General features: G+C 34.6%; 1 protein-coding gene and 1 long non-coding RNA gene across 4 annotated transcripts in view; both read left to right on the forward strand.

Moving 5' to 3' along the window:
- Nucleotides 1-23431, forward strand: part of LOC6039070 (rho GTPase-activating protein 100F) — an 89116-nt gene that overhangs the window by 13315 nt on the left and 52370 nt on the right. The gene's annotated exons all lie outside the window — the stretch shown is intronic.
- LOC119771211 lies at nt 16246-20980 on the forward strand. The gene is made up of 3 exons (XR_005279088.1): nt 16246-16322; nt 16382-16996; nt 20474-20980. It is a non-coding gene; the product is annotated as an uncharacterized LOC119771211 (long non-coding RNA).

Raw genomic sequence — 23431 nt, forward strand, 5'->3', positions numbered from 1 at the left:
TACAAGACTAACCTGTACACAAAATGTGGAACAATAATGAGATTATACTCACAATCCGAGGCATCATTTTTCATCTTAATCCGGTAATGAGTTTTTTAGTGTGTTGGAGCTTCTATCAGATTCAGGTGAATTTCGCTGAGAATAAAGGAGAAAAGCTCGGAACTTAACCTCAAAGGTAAACAACCGAATGAACTTTTTTGACAGGTGTCAGTTCCGGGACTTAGCATTTAAAATTATAATTTTGTTCCAGTTGTTCCGTTTTGCATGGGCACACACACGACCAGGAACACGGCAAGGACACGGCTACGGAATGGCCAGTAACAGACACCTACACGGCCAGAGACACGAAAACGGCCAGAAGCACGGGCACGAACACGGGCAGGAGTCCAGACAAGGACACGGCCTAGAGCACGGCCACGGGAACGACCAGGAACAGGCAACTACGTGGTCAGGTGCACGTACACGAACACGGCCAGAAGCACGGACAAGCACACGGGCACTAATACGAAAAAAAAACTCGGATTATGACGTTTCGCGTAATCTGAAGCAAATTCAAATTCAAAAAATGCTAAGTCCCGATTTGACACCTGTCAAACCACTCAAATGGCACTCACAAATTGAATACTGAGTTCTTTGAGTTCATTTGCTACGTCACAGTTTTCTTGGCTATTCAATGAAAACTAAGCGAAATTCACCCAAATCTGAGTGAAATTTACTCAAGTCTTACAGATGACCCCTTTACTCATTTATTAGTAGTTTCGCTTTTTATGAAAACTGAGTGATTTTGTGCGTGCGTGCGCGTGAGAAAATTTGTTTATGACGTGATCGTACACACAAAAAAATATTTCCGAATGTTACATCATTTATGATGTAACACTTTTGCACGTCATTAAACATTTAAATTTAAATGCAATTTGATGTAAATTTTCAACAAATTATACGTAAAAATAGGGGTTTACGTGTGATTCAACTGTTTACGTCGAATCTCAAGTTTACATGAACTGAGTTTATATGTGATTAATTTTTTCCGTGTCGAGTAAATTCACATTTTTTTTCTGTGAGCTCAAGCGCATTTTTGGAATTTTTGTGTTTTGTTTTTAGGGAGTTTTTTTTTCAAACCGCCTTGAGTCAGAGGTATCCAAAAAATCCCAAAAAGCTAAAAATGGAAATTTGTTTTAGACCTTAAAAACCCTAGATCTGCATTAAAAGACGTTTATAAATTGCACTCTTTGATCTGAAGCTACTCATTTCAAAGCTATTTATACTAAAAATGTAAAATCAAATTTGTTAAGAAATTTTCTTTTGAGTAAATGTTACTCCTTTTTCGTTATGCACTTTGAGTTTATAATAAAAACATAAAGTAACTGAAAACTGAAACATTTTAACACGTTCATTTAAGTTCTCATGAGATGTTTTTATAGTGAAGAAATACCAAAAACCCTCTTTTTTCCATGAGTACTTCTCGTTTATTTAATTTTATCACAAACGCAAGCAAACTAGAAAAAAAATGCAGATGGCGCTTTCGACACCTCTCTCCCCAAAAAGTAGGCCACGGGCTTTTTTCTTCCATCACGTCACCATCCAACCGTTGCTGGTGGCGGTCGATGTTTGTTTCACAGAAGAGGCAAATAGAGCCAGACACACCTTAATCTAAGAATAGAGTCTGCTTGCCAACACCGTGGGTTCAGACAACCGAAAGGATAACAACTCAGCGAAAAAAGGAGGATTTTTTCCTTACGCTAGAATGAAGAGCTGTTTTCTTTTTCGAACCTTGGAAAATGTTCTTCCGAGCGGTGATGAATAGTGACGATGGCACTTTTATTGTCGGAAATCGTGCAGGTGGAAATTCGCACCTTTTTGAAAGTGTGTGTGTATGTGTGAGAGTGCACAAACGAAAGATAAGTGCAATTTTTCACACATGTTATTTTTGTTCAAAATGGACTGGAGGAAATTTCAACTTTTGGGGATTTGAGAATAGTGGTTAAGTGATACCCATTCTCATATAAACGTGTGTAATCAATTGTTGGCACTATCTGTCAAAATACTACACGTTTAATTGAGAATGTATTTTTTTGTAATTTTGAGCTCGACTTTGTTTTTGTTCAGTTTTGTACTGGAATTCATAGCAATTAACACTAATTTTGTTTGCTCTTGAAGCAAAACAACCCTCCCCAGACGGCCGGTGAAATGGTCTGTAACGATTCTACCGGGCTTCGGAATAAATTAACCCTCTTACTTTTCGTGTATGGCGGCACTATGCATACCGATGGCACTCATTAGGAGTTCTTGGGCCCAAGCCAACCACGTCGGCGGGCCTGGTGTATTAACGTGTGTCTTCTAGAATGTCTGAACTGCCCGGGGCCCCTGACCGGCGGCCATTACGTTCCGTGACTAATTGATCTGCAGTGATCTGCATCATGCGGTGGGCACCCGGCGATGGTTCCTGTATGTAAGGTGACACCATCGAGCTGGATGTTTTCAGAAAAAAGTGCCTTCCAACGCTGGTGAACTCCAACGGTTTATGTACTTCCTACAGTTTTAATTCGTCTCAACTTGAAATAATACTACTGCATGGAATCAAATCAATCTTGAACTTCGCAAAATTTGCAATTAAAAGCTTAAATCACATCGCTGAGCTATTGTCAACCAGAATCAGTCAGCCAAAACAGAGCGAAATCAATCGAAATTGCGTAATTTTGAACAAGCGTACATGGAAAAAGTGTCCCTCTCAGAACAGTGTTGCCAAGCATCCTACCGAAACCCATGTTTCAAGCGTTTTACACTTCATCCGGAAAATCAGCGGCAGTGTTGCTAGCTATGTTTACGACTCCAAAGGGGACTTGTGAGGACCAGAGTGTTCAGTGTAAATTACTGCTGCTGGAATGTCCTTTCGACGACACGGCCAAGAGACGCACTCTGCATAAAATGTGCTGTCATTTTTGTTTGTCCTGAGGTGGCATTTTTGCAATATTTTCCGCGACGATGACTTTCGAGCACATTTGCGCGTTAAGTGCGGGGGGAGATCGCTTTAATATATATGTTTTCAACAGTTTGGTATTGCACTGCACGATTGAAGGTTTACTAGAAACAATATAAAAAAAATCTTATCTATGTTATACTGACATCGGTGCAACTTACATAACTTTCCATGGTCAAATTTAGTTATTTATATTGAAAATTATTTAAGGTACCTTCTTTTTGAATATCACTGAAACGGCAGGGTACTTTAAATACCACAGAGGTCATAAAGTTTGTTTCAGCGTCAATGGATATTTTTGATAAAAAATAATATTATTGGATTTTTTATTTTTGGAAAAGTGTATAATTTGGGCAAATCTTTGGTCTAAATTAAAAAAAAAATAGTCATGTGTACTGAGACAGAAAAAAAGAAAAATAACATATAGCAGATTGTACGGTCTACACGGAAGTTATAACCTCGCTAGAAAATTAAATTCAGAATTGCAAAAAATACTTTCCTTCAAATAATCAATTAATCTCACAATATGGCTTTACCTGACGTATAGTTTATTTTTATTTTTGCATAGGTCATTAATATTTTTGTTCTTGAGGTATAAAAATAATGTAAATTTATTTTAAATTTATTTTATGAGCAGTTCTCTACGGAATCGGTCTTTTTTAATTTTAATTTTTGTATTTTTTAATCCGGCTGAAACTTTTTTGGTGCATTCTTTGGGCATAACCAAAGAAGCCATTTTGCATCATTAGTTTGTTCATATAATTTTCCATACAAATTTGGCAGCCGTCCATACAAAAATGATATGTGAAAATTCAAAAATCTGTATCTTTTGAAGGAATTTTTTGATCGATTTGGTGTCTTCGGCAAAGTTGTAAGTAAAAATAAAAATAGTGTTTTTTTGCAAATCAAGTTTTAGTGACAAAAAGTTAAATAAAAAATCACCAAATTTTTTTTTACCTTGTATCATTTTTTTCAGTGTAGTCCATATCCATACCTAAAACTTGGCCGAAGGCACCAAATCGATCAAAAAATTCCATCAAAAGATACAGATTTTTGAATTTTCACACATCATTTTTGTATGGACAGCTGCCAAATTTGTATGGAAAATTATATGGGCAAACTAATGATGCAAAATGGCTTCTTTGGGCATACCGAAGGCACCAAAAAAGTTTCAGTTGGATAAAAAAATACAGAAAAAATCGAATCACCGAAATCTCAGAGAATTGCTCTTATGTTTTTTTTTTTAATCTGGATTAACTGCATCTTGCATCTTATTTTTCTGCAAGAACAAAAAGGAAAAAACACTAGACCGGCAGGTTCTCCAGCTTAAATTTTGGCCACTGGCCTATTTCTGTGCATATAGAATCGACCACTAAGGCGCCATCCACAAAGTATGTCACGCTAAAATCGGCAAAAATTTACCCCCTCCCCCCTTTGTCACTTTTGTTGGACCCCCTTCCCACAAACCTTTTTTTGTGCATTTTTTTGTTAAAAGATTATTTTTTTAAATTAAGATAGTAAATAAATATTAAAGAATGCGTTTGGTTTTCTCACTAAAATCTTTGTTTCTGAAAGCCTTGCATCAAACAACATCAAGCAACTCTCTACGAAATCGGCCGATTTCGACCATTTTTTTTTGTTTTTTTTTTATTTGGCTCAAACTTTGTGGGGGGCCTCCCTATGACTGAAGAAAAAACAGAAGCTGTTTTGTGTCATTGGTTCACCCATACAAGTCTCCATACAATTTTGGCTGACAAAAATGGTACGTAAATATTCAAACAGCTGTAACTTTTGAGTGAATTTTCTGATCAATTTGGTGTCTTGGGCAAAGTTGTAGGTATTGTTGAAAACTTTTGAGAAAAATAGGCACACGGAAAAAAATTGCAGGTTTTTTAATCAACTTATGCTAAACCTCAATTTCCCAAAATAAGTATTTTTTTGATTTTCGTGATTTTTTTATATGTTTTAGGGGACACAATTCCGCAACTTTTGAGCTATAGAGAAACATGGTCAAAAAATCTGCCGCCGAGTTATACATTTTTTGAAAAATAGTGATTTTTGGAAAAAAAATCGAAATTTTATCCAAAAAAAAAAACTTGACCTCATTTTTCTACGTAAAATAGAATTTGCAATCGAAAAGTACTTTACAGATTTTTTGATAAAGGGCTCCGTTTTCAAGATATAGCCACCAAAATTTCGAATTTAGCGAAATATTTGCAGTTTTTTGATTTTTTAAAAATAGTGACCATAAGTTCTAAAAATATTTTTTTGAGAAGTTCAGAAAATTTGCTATAAAATTGTCTAAGAGTCTAAGAGTCTAAGATTGGACTTGTGGTTGCTGAGATACAGCGGCTTAAAAAAAATAGAAACAGGAAAATTGAAGTTTTCGAACTCTCACCCAAACAGCCCACCATTTTCTAATGTCGATATCTCAGCAACTAATGGTCAGATTTTCAATGTTAAAACATGAAAAAATTGGTGAAATTTTCCGATCTGTTCGAAAAAAATAATTTGATTTTTTTGAATCAAGACTAGCATTTTAAATGAGCGTAATTTTCACTGTTTGGCCATTTTAAAATGGTAATCTTGATTTAAAAATTTTCAAAATATTTTTTTCAAAAAGATCGGAAAATTTTACGAATGTTTTATGTTTGAACATTGAAATTGGCCCATTAATTGCTGATATATCGACATTTGAAAATGGTGGGCTGTTTGGGTGAGAGTTCGAAAACTTCAATTTTCCTGTTTCTATTTCTTTAAGCCGCTGTATCTCAGCAACCAGAGGTCCAATCTTCAATGTCTCTTAGACAATTTTATATTAATTTTGCTAAACTTTTCAAAAAAAAAAAAATAGGAATGGTCACTCATGGTCACTATTTTTAAAAATCAAAAAAACTGCTAATATTTCGCTAAAATCAAACTTTCTGTGGCTATATCATAAAAACTATTTTTTTTTCATGATTTTTCGATTTTTTCCAAAAATCACTATTTTTTTCATAAATTTATAACTCGGCGGCAGATTTTTTGACCATGTTTCTCTATGGCTCAAAAGTTGCGGATTTTTGTCCCCTAAAACATATAAAAAAACTCGAAAATAAAAAATAAATATTTTGGAAAATTAAGTTTTTGTGAGAAAAAAGTTGATTAAAAATCTGCTATTTTTTCCGTGTATCTATTTGTTTCTCAATAGTCTTTAAGAATACCTACAACTTTGCCGAAGACACCAAATTGATCAGAAAATTCACTCAAAAGTTACAGCTGTTTGAATACTTACGTACCATTTTTGTATGGACAACAGCCTAAATTGTATGGAGACTTGTATGGGTGAACCAATGACACAAAATAGCTTCTTTGGTCACAGGGAAGGCCCCCATATAGTTTGTGCCAAATCAAAAAATACAAATAAAATCCATTTTCGGTTTAGGTTTATATTCTTTAAGCCTAAGTTTTCAAATCTAGAGTTTTTTTTAAAAGGTCCTATAAACATATGAAAGACAATAGCTTATAGGACATTTCGACGGTAACATTTCAAAAGGCATCATGTACATTTTGACACTTTCTGGGTTATTGTGTATTCTGAAAGTACTTCTAATAAGCTAGCTCTCCACCAAAAGTGAGCAAAAGTTACTTCAGTAAAGTCTGTTTAATCATGATTTTAAATAAAGTAACATAAACAAAATCTCTGCCATCAGCAGTCCCTGTATATAGCCCTGTCAACCTGTCAAACAAAAGGCTACATAAACCTCGTGACAAAAAAAAGCAACATGAAAAAAGCGCCATGTACATTCGGCGAAGAAAAACGAATCATAACAAAGCGCCCCCCTCAGTGACAGCAGGGTGATATCGACGTTGGTGATTTCAAAAGAAGTTATGTTTGTTTTTCTCAAATAAAATTACGGAAATAATGTTTTATTGCATATGGATGATCAAGTATCAACAAAAGCAACATTTTTCATCGTTTGTTATCATTAGAACATCTTATTTTGCATTTATATATAAATGGTAATTGAAAATGGATGCTCAACATGATGCTTTTTGAAATGTTGGCATCGATTTAAAAAAGCTAGATAATGTTTAATTTTTAGTATCCTAAGTATCTACATGGAGTTGCTAGGTATATGCTCGACTTATTTTAGCATAACCGATTAATTCGGTTGAAGAAATTAAAGAAACATCACAACATTATTTGTGATTTAGCAGAAAAAATCTAAGTTTTCGTTTGATTTGGTTGACGAGAGTTCTGTTGTGCAATTTTCGGCAGACTGCAAAAAGTTCATTGTGCTTCTACTTAATTTAGATGACACAATCTGAAGAAATAAAAATACAAAACCGTTATGCAGGAAAAATAAAAATCGTTGGGCTTATCTCGGTCAGGGGCCAACATTTACTTTCCCATCCGACGGAAGGTGTGAAACTTGGACCGAACCCAGACCAACCAGGGTGATGGGCAACCCCGCTTACCACTACACCACCGAACCCGACCTTTTTATGATATTTCCAATTTTATTATTTTCAGTGTATTATTTTTTTACGTTCTAAGCAATAGTTACTACAACTTTACCGAAGACATCGAATCGGTCAGAATCGATTAAAGTATTTTAATCGCCTTTTGTATGGACGGTTGTCAAAATTGTATGAAGACTTGTATGAACGAATTAATGATGCAAAATTGCTTCTTTGGTCATAGAAAACATACATACATAGCTTTATGCATATAAAAATACAAAAATTCAATGCTCAAAGAATTTGATCAATATCATTTAAGTGTCATTCTCCGCCACCTCACATGGAATCAGAAAAAGTTTTTCTAGATTTTTAACTTAGATTTGCTTTTCAGTGGCTGTATCTCGAAACTGTGTAATGATTGAAATTTGGTGTCAAAGGGAAATTTGGTGTCCAAGTTGAAGTTGAAATACAAAGTTGGATGTTGGATCCGAAAAAAGTTGTAAAAAAGTGGTATTGCTATTAGCTACAACCTCAAAAATTTCAGTCATCGCCATCTGCCCTTCCACAGCCAGACAGATATTTCCATCTCCATTGCAGTTGAGTCGACGATTTAAGCAAAAACATCGTCACTCAACATCACCATCGTGATGCGTTTGTCGGAAGCACAACAATTTAGCTTTATATTTCCACGAATCCGTATTTATTCCACCCCAACCTGTGTTTTTCCCAAAGTCCTCGGATTCTCAGCCTCGAACATCGTCGTAAAAACTTTCATTATTGCAGCATTCCGGATCGTGTACAAATCCTCTCCACAGAGCGCTTCGCAATCAATGTTTGAGCTCTGCTTTTGCCCCCTCGTAAGGGAAACTGCATACAGCAATAGTAAGAAAACTAAACACATTTTCTCACTCACTTGGAAGAGCCGAGTCGATGGGGAACTGCTCCAAAGTGTAAAAGTGTGTTATGTCATCATTTGATTAAATACCCCGGCCCTGATTACCATAAAATCTCCATCAATTCCGGACGACTCCAAAGATCCGAGGCAAAAACGGAACCCAAAAAAGGACCAAGGAAAGGATGCTGCTGCGCCGAGACGATGAGAACCAGACCCAGACCCACGCAAGGACGAAAGCAACGATAGACCGGGGCTGGGTGCGGTTCGGAACAAAAAGGATCAAACACGCGTGAGAAATCGAACCAAGTGTACGGGGTCAGGTGCGATCGATTTTGGTCGGGTATTTCAAAGTCAGAGTGCACAGTGATCATAATATCAAAATAAAGTGGAACTTGATTTTTTCCATAAATGCTGTACCATTATAAAAAAATAATCTTTGCATTCAGAAGTTTTTTAATTTACGTAATATACAAATAAATCTAATAAAATTACGAGAGTCTAAAAATTCAAAACTGTATAGAAAATGTTGTCCTATTTTTTTCCATTTAAACCAACTATTCACGTCGCAACCAACCAGACTTTGGCGGTGGCAGAAACGTTGATGGCTAGCTAAGTCAGGGGGATCCAAAGTCAGTATGCTCCTGTATGATGGGCAGCGCGTTACATCAAGTTTCTGAACTGTGAAGGGAGAGCAGGCTCTGTCTGGTAGGGTTGCGAGCCTGACGGTTGTGCGCGCTCGAAAGGATTCGAAAGCAATTACCGGGCGAAAGTGGCACGCAAATCACGAAAACGTGACTCTTCGGTTTTTCGAAAGGGCAATATGGTAAAACATTCTTTGGGTTTGGTTGAGCGCCAATGTGAGCTGCTGGCAACACTGGCTGGTATGATAAAGTTTTGGATTTTATGAAATTTGCTGAGGATTTCAACAAATGTAAGCGCGACATTCTTGTGTTTTTTTTTGTCCAGATTGTGCTCGATTTATCAGACTTTTTTTTTGCATTTTCCAATTCACCGCCACCGCTTCACACACGAGGACAGCGAAAGCTTCAACTCTAAAGCCACTCATCGAAGCATTTATGTATGTAAAGGACTTTCCCCTACACGATGTTGAAAAAGAGGACGTACCCGATTAAAATATGCATTATTCATCCTCTCTATGACCTATTTATTTCGAAACCTTCCGGACATCAACCAGCCAGCCAGAGTGTCTCCGGCAGCTACGAGGTTTGCCAGGTCAAACTGCATATAAGTAGACGTTGCAATGTACTCTTGTACCAAGAGAGGAGAGAGAGAACAAGTATGTAACTCAACGCATTCCACGAATTTGAGGACTGTTTTAGCTTACAGGAATTACGAGGGCTTTTTCAACCCTCTACAATTCAATCCTAACTCTTAGAATCGGCAAACAATTTTGACGAAAAAAAAACTTGACGTCCTAAAATAAAAAATAAAAATCCGGCAAAAATAGTGAATATTTTTATTACAGTGTTTTTTTTTTTTCAAAAGATAGTCATAAATTTTTCCGATAAGGTGTCCCTTACAGCTTTATGATTTTAATATTTCATCAAATATCTTTATTAATATTAAGCGATACTTAATCCACCTTTAGGTGGTCCATTTTTCTGGCAAGGTCTGATAAAAAAACCTATCCAACGAAAGTTCACATGGAAGATTCAGACAATATTTTGATCACAATATCTCAGATCCGGCCTCCAGAAAGTATATAAATAACACTTAAGTGCCAAAAACTTTTTATAGGGTTGTCAGATCCTTTATGTTTTAGGCTCATTTGAAAGGTCTTTCAATTATATAACTAACAATGGGTCGCATGATGGACCCGGACATAATTTTACTGAAATATCTGAGATCCGGCCTCCAAAAGTGTATAAATAACACTTAAGTGCTAATAACTTTTGATAGGGTGGTCAGATCCTTGATGTTTTAGGCTCATTTGAAAGGACTTTTTAATACCTTTCTGAAAATGTATGACATGATAGGGTTTCTTGCAAAAATTACCCTTTTACGAGCTTCCGGACATACGCCAAAATCGTTTTTTAGCATAACTTTTGAAGTACTTAACTAAACTTGCTGATTTTAAATAGAGACCTATGGGACCCCAAGACGGATCGAATGGGACTAATACGGTCAAAATCCGTTCATCCAGTCCGGAGATAATCGAGTGACAATTTTTTTGTCCACCCACCTACACACATCCACACAGACATTTGCTCAGAACATGATTCTGAGTCGATATGTATACGTGAATTCATTTTTCGAGTGATTTTATAGCCTTTCCTCAGTAAGGTGAGGAAGGCAAAAAGGGATGTGCAATCAAGCCAAATAAAAAAAATGCCTTATTTTCACTTTCTTCAACAGATATTTGTTTCCCCGAATTCAAAATTGTAAGACAACTATTATTTAGTGGTATGAATGTTACAACCGTAACGTTTGCTTGCTGTTCAATTTGTGATTTGTTGTCAGTGATTTACAGAAATTGGTGTCGACTGGAAAGCACCATGCGTCTCATCGAATTGTAATGGCACAACAATACTTTTATGGAGACGCATGGTGCTTGAGGATTGTATGAAGTACCTAAACCTCAGACATATTTTTTTTAACGAAATTTTGTTTGTTTATTTTTGTGGCTTGTACGTAAGAAATATAACTTTTATTTTGAATGATATTATCAACTCATTTTAACGCTTTTCTTATGTGAGTCGTGAAAATTTAAGTACTTCTATCAACTTAATTTGATTCTTCGATTGGAGATTTTCGGAAATGGTTACATTTTGAACGCATTTTTTTTTTTGAGAGGTTTTATAAGAACTACGGATAATCAAATGACAGACAAAGAAATGTAATTTTTATGAGAAATTCAATAAAGACATATTTAACTTTAAATAAAAATGACAGACAAATTATTTTTCTGATTTTAAACATCAAAATCGAGTTTTGGAGCCCTATTTTAACCCAAATCAACTTTACTGTTAGATTACTTCATGCATTTTTTAAATTTTTCATCACAACTAGGGCTTCCAATTTTTCCGGGTTTGGAATTTTCCGGGAAACGGGAAAATGCCTTAAAAAACTAAAAGTGACAACAAATAAAATAATACGAGTCAATGTAATATTTAAGATAAATCTAGAACAATCTCAGCTCAAATCAGGGATTTTTCTGGTACTTTTGTTCCCGGCCCTCTCCGATTTCAATGAAACCTTTTAGACATGTTTTCCTAGGCCCATATTTGCTAAACTTATGGAAATCGGACGAGCTTTCCGATAAAAATAATTTCGAGCTGAAAAATCAAGTGGAAACTGCCAAAAACCACCAAAAAACGTATTTTTTCAACCTTTTGCCTTCCTCACTGAGGTAAGGCTATAATCCTGCTCTAAAAATGAACTTTCTATTAAAAGCTCCTAGACCCACCTTCATTTATACATATCTACTCAGAATCGAAAACTGAACAAATGTCTGTGTGTGTGTATGTGTGTGTGTATGTGTGTGTGTATGTATGTATGTGACCCAAATGCTCACTGAGTTTTCTCAGCACTTGCTGAACGGATTTTGATCGAACCAGTTGAATTCGACTTGGTTTAGGGTCCCATACATCGCTATTGAATTGTTTGAAGTTTCAATAAGTAGTTCAAAAGTTATGCATAAAAATGTGTTTTCACAAATACCCAGATCTCAATTATATGCATGTAAACAATGTACGGATCCATTATCTGACCCATCGTTGGTTAGGTAATTGAAAGGCCTTTCAAAGAGCTCAAAACTTTGAAGATCTGGCAACCCTGTATCGAGTTATGACCACTTAAGTGATATTTATGTACGTTTTTTGAAGCCGGATCTCACTTAAATGTATGTAAACTATGTCTGGATCCATCATCCGACCCATCGTTGGTTAGGTAATTGAAAGGCCTTTCCAAAGAGTCAAAAACTTTGAAGATCTTTCAACCCTGTCTCGAGTTATGACCACATAAGTTATGCATTGTGTTCTTTTTTTTCTGGATCTAAAAAAATGATGAAACCACTCATATACCCATTTTTGGTAAAAAGTGAGGAAGGCATCAACCACATAGGTGGATTAAATTAGTTTTTATTTATAAAACCGCTGTATCTTCACAAGGATTGGACACAAGACAATGGTCAATATGAAGACTTTTATGTAAAGTTGTCTGGAGAATCGATTCCTACTGTCGGCTTTTAAAAATTTTGACGTTAAGACCACTTCTCAAAAAAAAAAAAAGCAGTTCAAGTCAATGATTTTTGTATTTTTTAGGAGAGACATACCATCCTGCATTTTTTCATGTGTCTTTTTGTAACACCTTAAAATTTAACTTTTGAACTTAAAAAATTTAAAATCTCCTAGAAGTGCCGTGTATTTTTCTTTCAGTGTATTTTTTCAGAAGCCCGTCCAAGTTTGTCTTTGATTACATGAATTGTTTGATAAACTTATCAACTGGGAAGCCCTTACGCATTTAACGTTAAATTTATTGTCATACTATTTTTACAATCAATTATTCCAAAAGTGCGTTTGGGAGACTTGATCCCTGCATTTTACAGTCACTGGAATCAGCCTCAAGATTATTTAATTGGGCTGGGTTTTCGTACATAGTTTCCTTTAATATAGTTGTACATAACTTACTGCAGTTTGAACAATTTTTCAAAAGTTTTGTAAACAAAAATTACCAGCTTTTATAAACATGCTCAATTTTGATCTAAAAAAGAATATTTTAAGTTTTTAAACATTTAAATACTAAACATGTTATATTTTGAACACAAACGTATAGGTTTTACATGAAATAGCTGTTACTTATAGAAAATTAAAAGTTTGGATGAATAAGAAACATTTTGCTTAAGGTTTCTTAAAAATGTTGAAAGGGGGATCAAGTTACCCCTAACGTTTTGAAAATGCCGGTTTAAAATATTTTGTTAAGACTCTTGGCATGATGCGAAGAGTTCATCTGATGAAATACCCTTATCAGCCAAACATAGTTGAATGTTCATACAATTCATACAAAAAGTTCATAGTTTTATGAGAAATTGACAGAGTTATGTGCGATACAAAAAAAAAGGGATCAAGTCTTCCCACTCTCCCCTAAGTTTCTATCAACAGTTTTACAAAAAAAAGTTGTTTAAGGTGGTAGGTGGTGCCCTTCTATATTGGGGCAATGACTGTCAATGATGGTTCTGAATTGAGGGTTCAGAAATAGTAAATTAAAATGAAAATATAATAACTAACTAATGTTCAATGCTTCTACAAACAACACAAAGAAAACCTTTTTTTGATTGAAACATTCTGAATCAAGATTTGAATGTTTTTTTCTGAAACAAATATGACCGCCAGATGGCCGATTGGGGATGATGCCTTCCAGAGCCTTAACGTGAAGACTTCCGTCACTTTCATGATTTTTCGTTCAAAGATATAGATTTTGCGTCGCTTTCAATATTTTTACAAAATTCCTTCAACAAGTTGTTTAGAATAGTACCCTACACATGCTGATTCCTTTTGTTAACGATTATCCCATTCCTTGTAAAGTTATGGAAATCGTCATTAATCAATGATTGTCAACTAGGACGTCAATGACTGTGCCACAAAATTATATAAATTTTGAAGCACAATTGATTTAGATCAAAAATTCTTTCAGTGGCTTCAAGAAGGCAACAACCGGCACATGCTGATTCCTTTTGGTGCTGAAATTCGTTAAATTGAATTTAATACAGAATATTTTATAGTGATGATCAATTTTCTTCGAAAATGATCAACGGCTTCACCTTAAATATAAAAAATCAGCAAATTGCCAAACATACGAGAGTTTTACAAAAATATATAAAATTAAATAGAGAATATTGAAAGCTCTAGACATTTTGTGGATCTATAAACTTAAAATTTTCATATTTTTCTCAATAAGCTTGATATATCGTCAGTTGTGTGCTATCTTGTGACAACGACCATTTAGTACTTTTCAAGAAAAATCGATTTTTAAAGTTTGTTGGTAGATAAAATTAAAACCTATGAATGATAGAGCCAAACTTTTGAAGCAATCGGTTCGTATACTTTCGCTTAACAAACGCTCCAAGTTTCAACTAATTTGGTTACACCAGTTAAAAGATACAGTAAATTATGTAAACAAAAATCTGAAAAGCACGTGTCACAAGTGTGTTTCGAAAGTAAAATTGTACTACGTGTCACAAGTGTGCACAGATTTCCCATACAAACTAAAATAGGCTTAAATCAATAGTTTAACCGACTTAATCAGTATATTTTCAAAAACAAAAGGTGGCATTGTCTTTAGAAAGTATGTGTGTACATAAATTTGTGAAAAACAAGAAAAATTGTCCACATTTTCCAACAACATGTATGACGTGTCACAAGTGTGCTCAATCATTTTGATGATAAATTGATCTATGTCACAAGTGTGTATTGCGATATCCGGGAAACGGAAGCGAGTTTCCAAAATTGGGTTAAAGCATCTTGTAGTATTTGTTAAGTATAGCAAAACGTCATCATAAACTCATTTTCGACCAAATTGGTCTATGTCACAAGATAGCACACAGCTGACGATATTCTAAATACAAATTTGAATGCTTTAAAATTCTAATCGATTACTAAATATTGAACTGTTCATCTATTTTCACAACCAAATCTAAATTTCAAAACTATTTTTTTGCTGGGATTTGGGAATTCCCGGTTTGACGAACTTATCACATCCGTTTAGTCCGCCATCTTAGGTTTGAAATTTCCACATAACTTTAGAAAATATTTTAGCTCAGTGACCCATAACAAAACAAAAAAAATGGTGATTTGAAGTGATTTTTTTTTCGAGAATTTCAGATAATGCAGTCTGGACTGTTAATCTTTTTGTTTATTCTTTCATGATTTTAAAACCGCCTTAAACAAGAGTTATACAAACACACTCAAAATGCAAAATATAAAGCATTAGGGTGTAATATGGTTGTATGGAAAAAAATAAAGTTGTCCAAATTTAGTGAGCACAGCACTTTTTTAGTTCCTTCTGGAGTCCTAAACAACTCCCCAAAGTTTGGGACCGATTGGTTTAGTACTCACTTTGCGCAAAGCGATTCAATTTTCCATATAAATTTGTATGGGGAAAACCATTTTTTTGGATTTTGATATTTATCAAATCCACGTTTCATGTTATATCAAAACCGGACTCATATTCGGATGCTCTGGAATGTCCTCTACAACTTTGCCGAAGAGAGTATGGTGCTAGCTTGCCCATAAAAAAAGATACAACGTTTTCAAAACTCGTCTAAAACGTGTTTTTTGCTCGAAAATCACGTTTTAGACGAGTTTTGAGGACGCTATATCTTCTATCAGGAGCAAGTTAGCACCATACTCTCTTCGGCAAAGTTGTAGAGGACATTCCAGAGCATCCGAATATGAGTCCGGTTTTGATATAGCATGAAACGTGGATTTGATAAATATCAAAATCAAAAATGATTTTCCCATACAAATGTATATGGAAAATTGAATCGCTTTGCGCAAAGTGAGGACTAAACAATCGGTCCCAAACTTTGGGGAGTTGTTTAGACCCCAAAGGAACTGAAAAAGTGCTGTGCTGGAAAATCGATTTTGATATTACACCCTAATAAAGCATAGTCTGTTGGGCCTATCAAAAAAAATTCCTTTGAAATAATCAAGTATTCTACACGGAACAAAATCCGGCATGCGGATTCGGAAAAATATTGCGATGAATCCGAAAACAATGCTCGTTTTCGAATTCATCGAATATGTTTTCAATATTGAAAGAATTGTTTTCGATATCGAAAGAAAATGTTAGCGAAATTGCAAACATCATGTTTGTGGTCCTTTTGTCTGTGCAGGCCGCCGCAGCCAATGCGTTACGCGCTGTCATTTTCAGTCAGCTGTTTAAGCACCGGCTAGAGCAAAACATAAACAAACGAAAAATGTCGTGTGTCTGAGCCACGATACTCTGCGGTAATCATCATTTTTTTGTAAAAATATGATTCATTTGGTGAGTATGATTACTTTGTATTTAGAATATTCACAACATTTCTAATTTATATCTTACAGCACAACCGGCGGTGCAGATGAACGACCGACTGACGAGCTCGAAGCGAAACATACGGCTGCACAAGTTGGACAAAAAAAAGAGCATTCGGCAGCTTCCTTCCAATAGTCGTCACCGGACCATGATACTCCTTGTAGACGTTCTGCAAGAAGTACGTCCTTTACGCCCTCTCAATGAACTACCCAGCCTTGAGCGCTTCCTGTTCCGTAAATCCGCACACATCAATCAACCGCTTGAGAGCCTCCGCCTCCCGGAACGCTCTCCTCAACTCTTATCCGAAATCCGCACCTGGAAGTGCTTCCGGAACACCTCCCGGATCATCGTTACGGTCCGTTCCGCTTTCTCTGCTTTGTCAATGCCCAGCTCGCCCAGCAGTTAGATAATGTCCAGGCTGGTGTCCACGACCCAGCTTACCACGACCTGGTTCTCATGGCGCACCAGCTTCACCTGCGGGAAATGATCGAAGCAATCCGAATTCGTGTCTTAAAGTGTAGAATACTTCGAATGGAAATGGTGCCCGAAGTACAAAGGCAAGGTGTACACCGGAAAACGGCGGAAAATTGCGACTTGGACCTGATCGATCAGTGGATTAAGAGATACTTTTAATGCTTTTGTTGGTAAGTTCAGCTACTTCTGAAAGAGTATTATGAAGGGACAACATTCATTTATTCCGTTTCAATTTGTGTAAAGTCAGAAACAATAGGGAAATATGCCTATTCTCATAAAATTTTGATTACTTTGACCACGAATTATATGCGTTTGGGACTATCGCAAAATAGTAAAAAATCTGACGAAAAATCTTGTAAAATTAAAAAAAGCTCCTTTATACAAATGTAATTTCTTTGAAAATGATCACAAAAATGTTTGCATAATTAACCCGTGAACTTTAACCACCATTCTAGCAAAACAATGTAATAGGGCCGTTGCTGAAGTGTGAACAAAGAGTCTATCCTGCTCACGTCAGTTGATGTTTACATTAGGAACGAGTAGGATAGACTCTTTGTTCTCACTTCGGCAACGGCCATATAACATTGTTTTGCTAGAATTGTGTTAAAGTTCAAAATACATTACAAAAATTATCAAATACAAAATTATCAAACACAAAATAATTCAATATAAAATACAAAAATACAAAAATACAAAAATACAAAAATACAAAAATACAAAAAAACAAAAATACAAAAATTTAAAAATACAAAAATACAAAAATACAAAAATACAAAAATACAAAAATACAAAAATACAAAATACAAAAATACAAAAATACAAAATACAAAAATACAAAATACAAAATACAAAAATACAAAAATACAAAATACAAAAATACAAAATACAAAAATACAAAAATACAAAAATACAAAAATACAAAAATACAAAAATACAAAAATACAAAAATACAAAAATACAAAAACACAAAAATACAAAAATACAAAAATACAAAAATACAAAAAAGCAAAAAAAAATTAGCAGAATTTTGCAAAATTAAAAAAAATGGAAAATTTAAGAGAAATTTTTAAAAAAAATTAATAATTTTAGAATTTTTTAAAGAATTTTGTAGAATTTCGGAGAATTTTGAAAAATTGAAGAGACTTTTTAAGAGTTTTATTTTTTTTTTGTAAAATTAAAGGGAATTGAAAAATATAAGAGAATTCTTAAGATTTTTCAAGAGTTTCATAAAATTTTGCATAACTAAACATTTTTGGAAAAATTTGGAGCATTTAAAAAAAAATCGAAAATTGTAGAGAATTTTGAAGAATTTACAAGAATTTTAGATAATTTTTGAAAATATTATAGAATTTTATAAAGTTTAAAAGAAATTCTTCGAATTTGAAAAATTTAAGAGAATTCTAATTAAACAGAATTTTTAAGATTGATATGAAATTTTGGAAAACTTTAGAAAATTTAAGAGAATTTTAGTGATTTTTTGAATTTTTTAAATTTAAGAGAATTTTAGTAAATTTTAGAAATTTAAGAGAATTTTGAAATAAATAGAGAATTTTAATGAATTTTAGAGAATTTTAAAGTATTTTAGAAAATTTTGGAATATTATGTACAATTTTAGAGCCTTTAAAACAATTTTGAAGAATTTAAGCGAATTTTCAAGATTTTTGCATAATTTTAGAGAATTTTGAAATTCCAGCGATTTTTGAAGAATTTTGGAAAATTTCAAATAATTTTAGAAAATTCTAGAGATTTTGGAAATTCTTAGAAAATTTCAAAGAATTTTGAAGAACTTTGAAAAATTTAAGAGAATTTTGGAAAATTTTAAAGAATTTTAGAGAATTTTATAGAATTTAAGAAAATTTTGAAGAATTTTACTAAACTTAAGAGAATTTTAAAGAATTTTGGAAGAATAGAATAGAATTTAATAGAATTTCAAAGAATTTTGAACAATTTAAGTGAATTATAAAGAATTTCAATTTATTTTATAAAATTGAACAGAATTTAAAATATTTGAAAGATTTTTGGGATATTTTGGAGGATTTTAAAAACTTTTGAAAGTTTAAGAGAACTTTGAAGAATTTTTATAGAATTTTTAAGGAATTTTAGAGATTTTGGAAATTTTAGAAAATTTTAAACAATTTTGGAAAATTTGAGAGAGTTTGGAAGAATTTCAAAGAATTTTGGAAAATTTAGGAGAATTCTGTAAAGTTTTAGAGAACTTTAAAGAAATTTATAGAGTTTAATAGAATTTTGAAGAATTTTAGAGAATTTAAAAATGTTAGAAAAAATGTTTTTTTATTTAAATGATTTTTGGAAAATGTTTTAGTTTTTAAAGGATTTTTAAAGGATTTTGGAAAATTTTAAGGAATTTAATTGAATTTCAGAGAATATTGAAAAACTTGAAAGAATTATAGAAAATTTCAATTAATTTTATAAAATTTAACAGAATTTCAAACATTTTAAAGATTTTGGGAAACTTTGGAGAATTTTAAAGAATTTTGGAGAATTTAAGAGAACTTTGAAAAGTTTTATAGAATTTTAGAGATTTTTGAAAATTTTTAGAGAATTTTATTGAAATTCAAAGTATTTTATAGAATTTCGAAGAAACTAAGAAAATTTGACAGAATTTCAGGGGTTTTTTGAAAATTTTGGAAAGGTTTAGAAAATTTAAGAGAATTTCAGAGAATTTTAGAGATGTTTGGAAAATTTCAGAGAATATTAAAGAAGGTTGGAAAATTAAACAGATTTTAATTGAATTTTGAAGATTTTAATAGAAATTTTAGAAAATTTTGATATTTTTTTGAATATCAAAGAATTCAAAGAAATTTTAAAGAATTTTTAAGAATTTTAGAATACTTTGGAATATTATATAGAATTTCAGAGATTTTTAGACAATTTAAAAGATTTTAAGCGAATTTTAGACAATTTTATAATTTTTTTAGAGAATTCAAGAGATTTTTTTGAAAATTTTAAAGAATTTCAAACAATTTTAGAGAATTTTAGTAATTTTTAGAGATTTTTTTTAACATTTTAGAAAATTTTAAAGAATTCTGGGAAATTTTAGCAAATTTTGAAGAATTTTATAGAATTTAGGAAAATTTTGAAGAATTTTATAGTATTTTGGAAAATTTTGGAGAAATTTAGAAAATTTTAGGAAATTTAAAATAATTTTAAAGAACTTTGGAAAATTTCAGAGAAGTTTATAGAAATTAGGAACATGTTGAAAAATTTTGGTGAATTTTGGTAAATTTTAGAGAATTCTTGAGAACTTTACTGCCCATGTTCACATAAATGTCCCATATGCAAAAACAGCAAGCTGAGAAAAACGCTAAACAAGTTTGTCCCATACATAAGGCTACGTGTTAAGTTTTCACGAAAAAACTGGATTTCCTCCTGATTTCTAGAACAAAGTACTGGATGTTATAGGCTCTTTTGAAAGAGCACACGATTTTGAACCAAACTGCATCAATAACTCAAAAGTGACGAAAATGCATATGGGACATTTATGCGATCATGGGCAGTTTAGAGAATTTTAAAGAATGTTAGGAAATTTTAGAGAAATTGAATTATTTTTCGAAAATTTTGAGAATTATTTTATTTGAGTCGAGAGACGATAATATTGCAATTTATTTTTGTGTTCTCTTTCACAGGCTACGGCTAACGATTGCAGCGTGAGTTTGGCAAACGCCTTCACAGATCCGACTTCAGGCGGAAATTCTGAGGACTTGTTTCCGGCGGACAGTCTTCTAACGGAGGACACTCTGCTCAAGTCGATCCTTGAGGTGAAGGCGTCTTCGTTGCCCTCGTGTGGCGCCAGATGCTCCAGAGTAACTCGGGCTCCGGCATGAACCTGAGTCCGCACTAAGACCTTTCCCGAAGGCACGGAGAGGAAAAGAGCAACAACCTCCTGGACGAGGAGAACTTCTGGTGGTACGCGAATCCGCTCAAGGAACGTGCCAGATCAACCACCCGTGCTCGATGCCCTGTCTCAGCACTTCCGTCCGGGTCGCCTCGCCGCCGACTTCACCGAGCACGAGAAGGACCCGCCGCGGTGACGTTGCCGGCCATAAAGACTTGGGCAAGTGGAGCATCAACAAATACACGGCATATTTTTCCAATCAAAAGCAAAACACAACTGATTGAATCAAAATTCCGTAGTAAACCACTCACACAATTCCCTTGATTTGTTTTTGAACTATGAATAAATAAATAAAAGAAATAAACCTCTTCTTCTTCTTATTTCCATTTAAAAAATCGAGAACCAACGGTCAATTCAAAAAGGTAAATATTGTAGTGGCTGCGTGCTGCGTGCTTTTGGCGGGGTAGGCGTTACTGCGTTACGTTTGCGATATCGAAAATCATCGTTTGCGATATTGGAAGCAATGCTTCCTGCTGACGGGTGCAAACCAAGATTTGCGATTTTTAGAGTAAATCGGAAGCAAAGTTTGCGATTCCGCAAACCGGATTTTGTTCCGTGTAATGTGAAGTTCCACATGAGTCAATAAATGACAATTTTTGACATTACACACTACATGTGCAATCACTTGCCAGATTCTATTTTTGGCTATCAGGTCAGATATCTCATTCCTACTCGCTCTCTTTCTCTCTGGTGCGAAACTATTCCCCTTCCTTTCCAATCAATTTGTACCGCGCGCGTGTAATTTCACCTGCTCCAGGCCCCCAGATCTCGGCACGAACGACACAAACAATCGATAGATTTTCCTCCTGGCCAGGCAAAATTTGGTGGACTTTATGAGGGTGGTGGTGGCGGTGGTCAGAATGACCATAATGATGATGTCCGGTGTAGAACCCACCTGGTTTGTGTGTGTGTGTATTTGAGATTTATGTGACAAATACGTACACGTTAAAGTGGTTTCAAGAGTGTTGGTGCCATTTCACACATGCACATGCTGGGCGAATGCAACTGAATGCACACACTGAAAAAGGGGGGTCGGTCCTTTTTTTTGTGCTTCGCGTTGTCCTGCAAATGCACACACAAGGACACCCGGACTGCGAGTCTCCGCGGGTGGGCGGATGTTTGTAGTAGTACTCTACTAGAGCAGAGCTCGTACTACGATGGCTACTACTACTACTATTACGACTGCTGCCAACTCATTCCGGTGTGGATTGTGTAGTACTACTACGGGACAATTTCCCGGTCCAGCAAGAGGGGGGAGGTTTTCCAGTTTCCGGGACGGTAGCAGTAAAATTTCAAGGATTATTGGAATTTGAAATGGTTCTGCCCTTGCCCGCTGCACGTCCCTGAAGATATCCTCCAAAAGGATGAGCAATAGACTGCGATTACAGCCATGATTATGATGATGCAATGGAATTTCTGGTGGTTCTCACAGCAGAAGAAGGGAAGCGCTTTGTTCCTATTTTTGGGGCAGAAATTTACAAGAATTGAGCAGGTCAATTCCTGTAATGTTGATACTCCACTCTACGTTCGTCCTGAAGGCAATTCCTGTGATGTTTTTTTATCAATTCTGATGCTTTTATTGTATACCCAGCTGTTTTTAAATAAAAGAAATGGTAAACATTTTCAGATTTACGAAGTGTTTTCGTTACAAATAAATCCGAAGTTAAACTAGATAGGAATCCCAGCAAGCTTAGTGCAAGAGAAAACAGAGGCATCGATTTATACACTACGAACCGACGCTGTCGTGCTATCTTGTCACACGTCGCTTTTTGACGTTTCGAGAAAAACGCGTTTTGATGTTTGACCTTTAATAAACTAAAAATAAAGCACGCAATGTAAACAATAACAAACACCTTTAATTTGGCTGATCATTCTGTGCATTGTCCCAAAGTTTGGTTGAATTTGGTTGCCGAAATCCCAAGTTATAATTACAAATAAAAAAAAACAAACTCTAGAATTGTTTATGGTACTCTTGCATCTACTTGTTTCAAATGCGTTCTGACCAGGATGTTGGCCAGTTGTCGCATCTACAGTTTTTTCATGTATAAGCTTACTGTTTACGACAAGTTTACAATGACAAATCGGCATAACACATAGGTGGAAACGAAAATGTTCTCAAAATTGTTGTTTTCACACGACAGGGACAGAAGACGCAACAGCAAAAGCATGAATAAATTTCCAAAACCTCTCCTTCCCCCAAACGCTAACAATAGCAATCACAACTTTCTCCCGAAAGCTCCCAAATAACAACAACACCAACTGACATCACGAATACAAACAGAATTAAGTGTAGTCTCGCATAATCCGGTGCGCTGTCGAACCAAGCTCTCAAAAGTCATGGCCTACCTTTACCCTTTTCCCGCCCTGTTTCCCTGTTCCTGTCCCTGAAATGACTTGTGTGTGCTGTGTTGGTATAATCTTGCCCGAGAAGGAAACGACTTTGTCTTTCGCATTACATTCGGGAAAACGCAGCTTAATGAAAACTCGCTTTTACCCCGTTGGCCGCTTGTAGTTTCCTGTGTGGTTTTCCAAAACCCAAAAAATAAACCAGAACGCAAACCACCCTTACTCTTGAACCACATTGACTTCCGCAGCCCGTCGCGTAATCAATATTGTCCTGATGAAAAAAAAAATAACACACACCACGAGCAGGTAGAGCCAGGAAATTGTCCTAACCTTAAAAGTTTTA

This window comes from Culex quinquefasciatus, chromosome 1 (assembly GCF_015732765.1).
Source record: "Culex quinquefasciatus strain JHB chromosome 1, VPISU_Cqui_1.0_pri_paternal, whole genome shotgun sequence".
Lineage (NCBI taxonomy): Eukaryota > Metazoa > Arthropoda > Insecta > Diptera > Culicidae > Culex > Culex quinquefasciatus.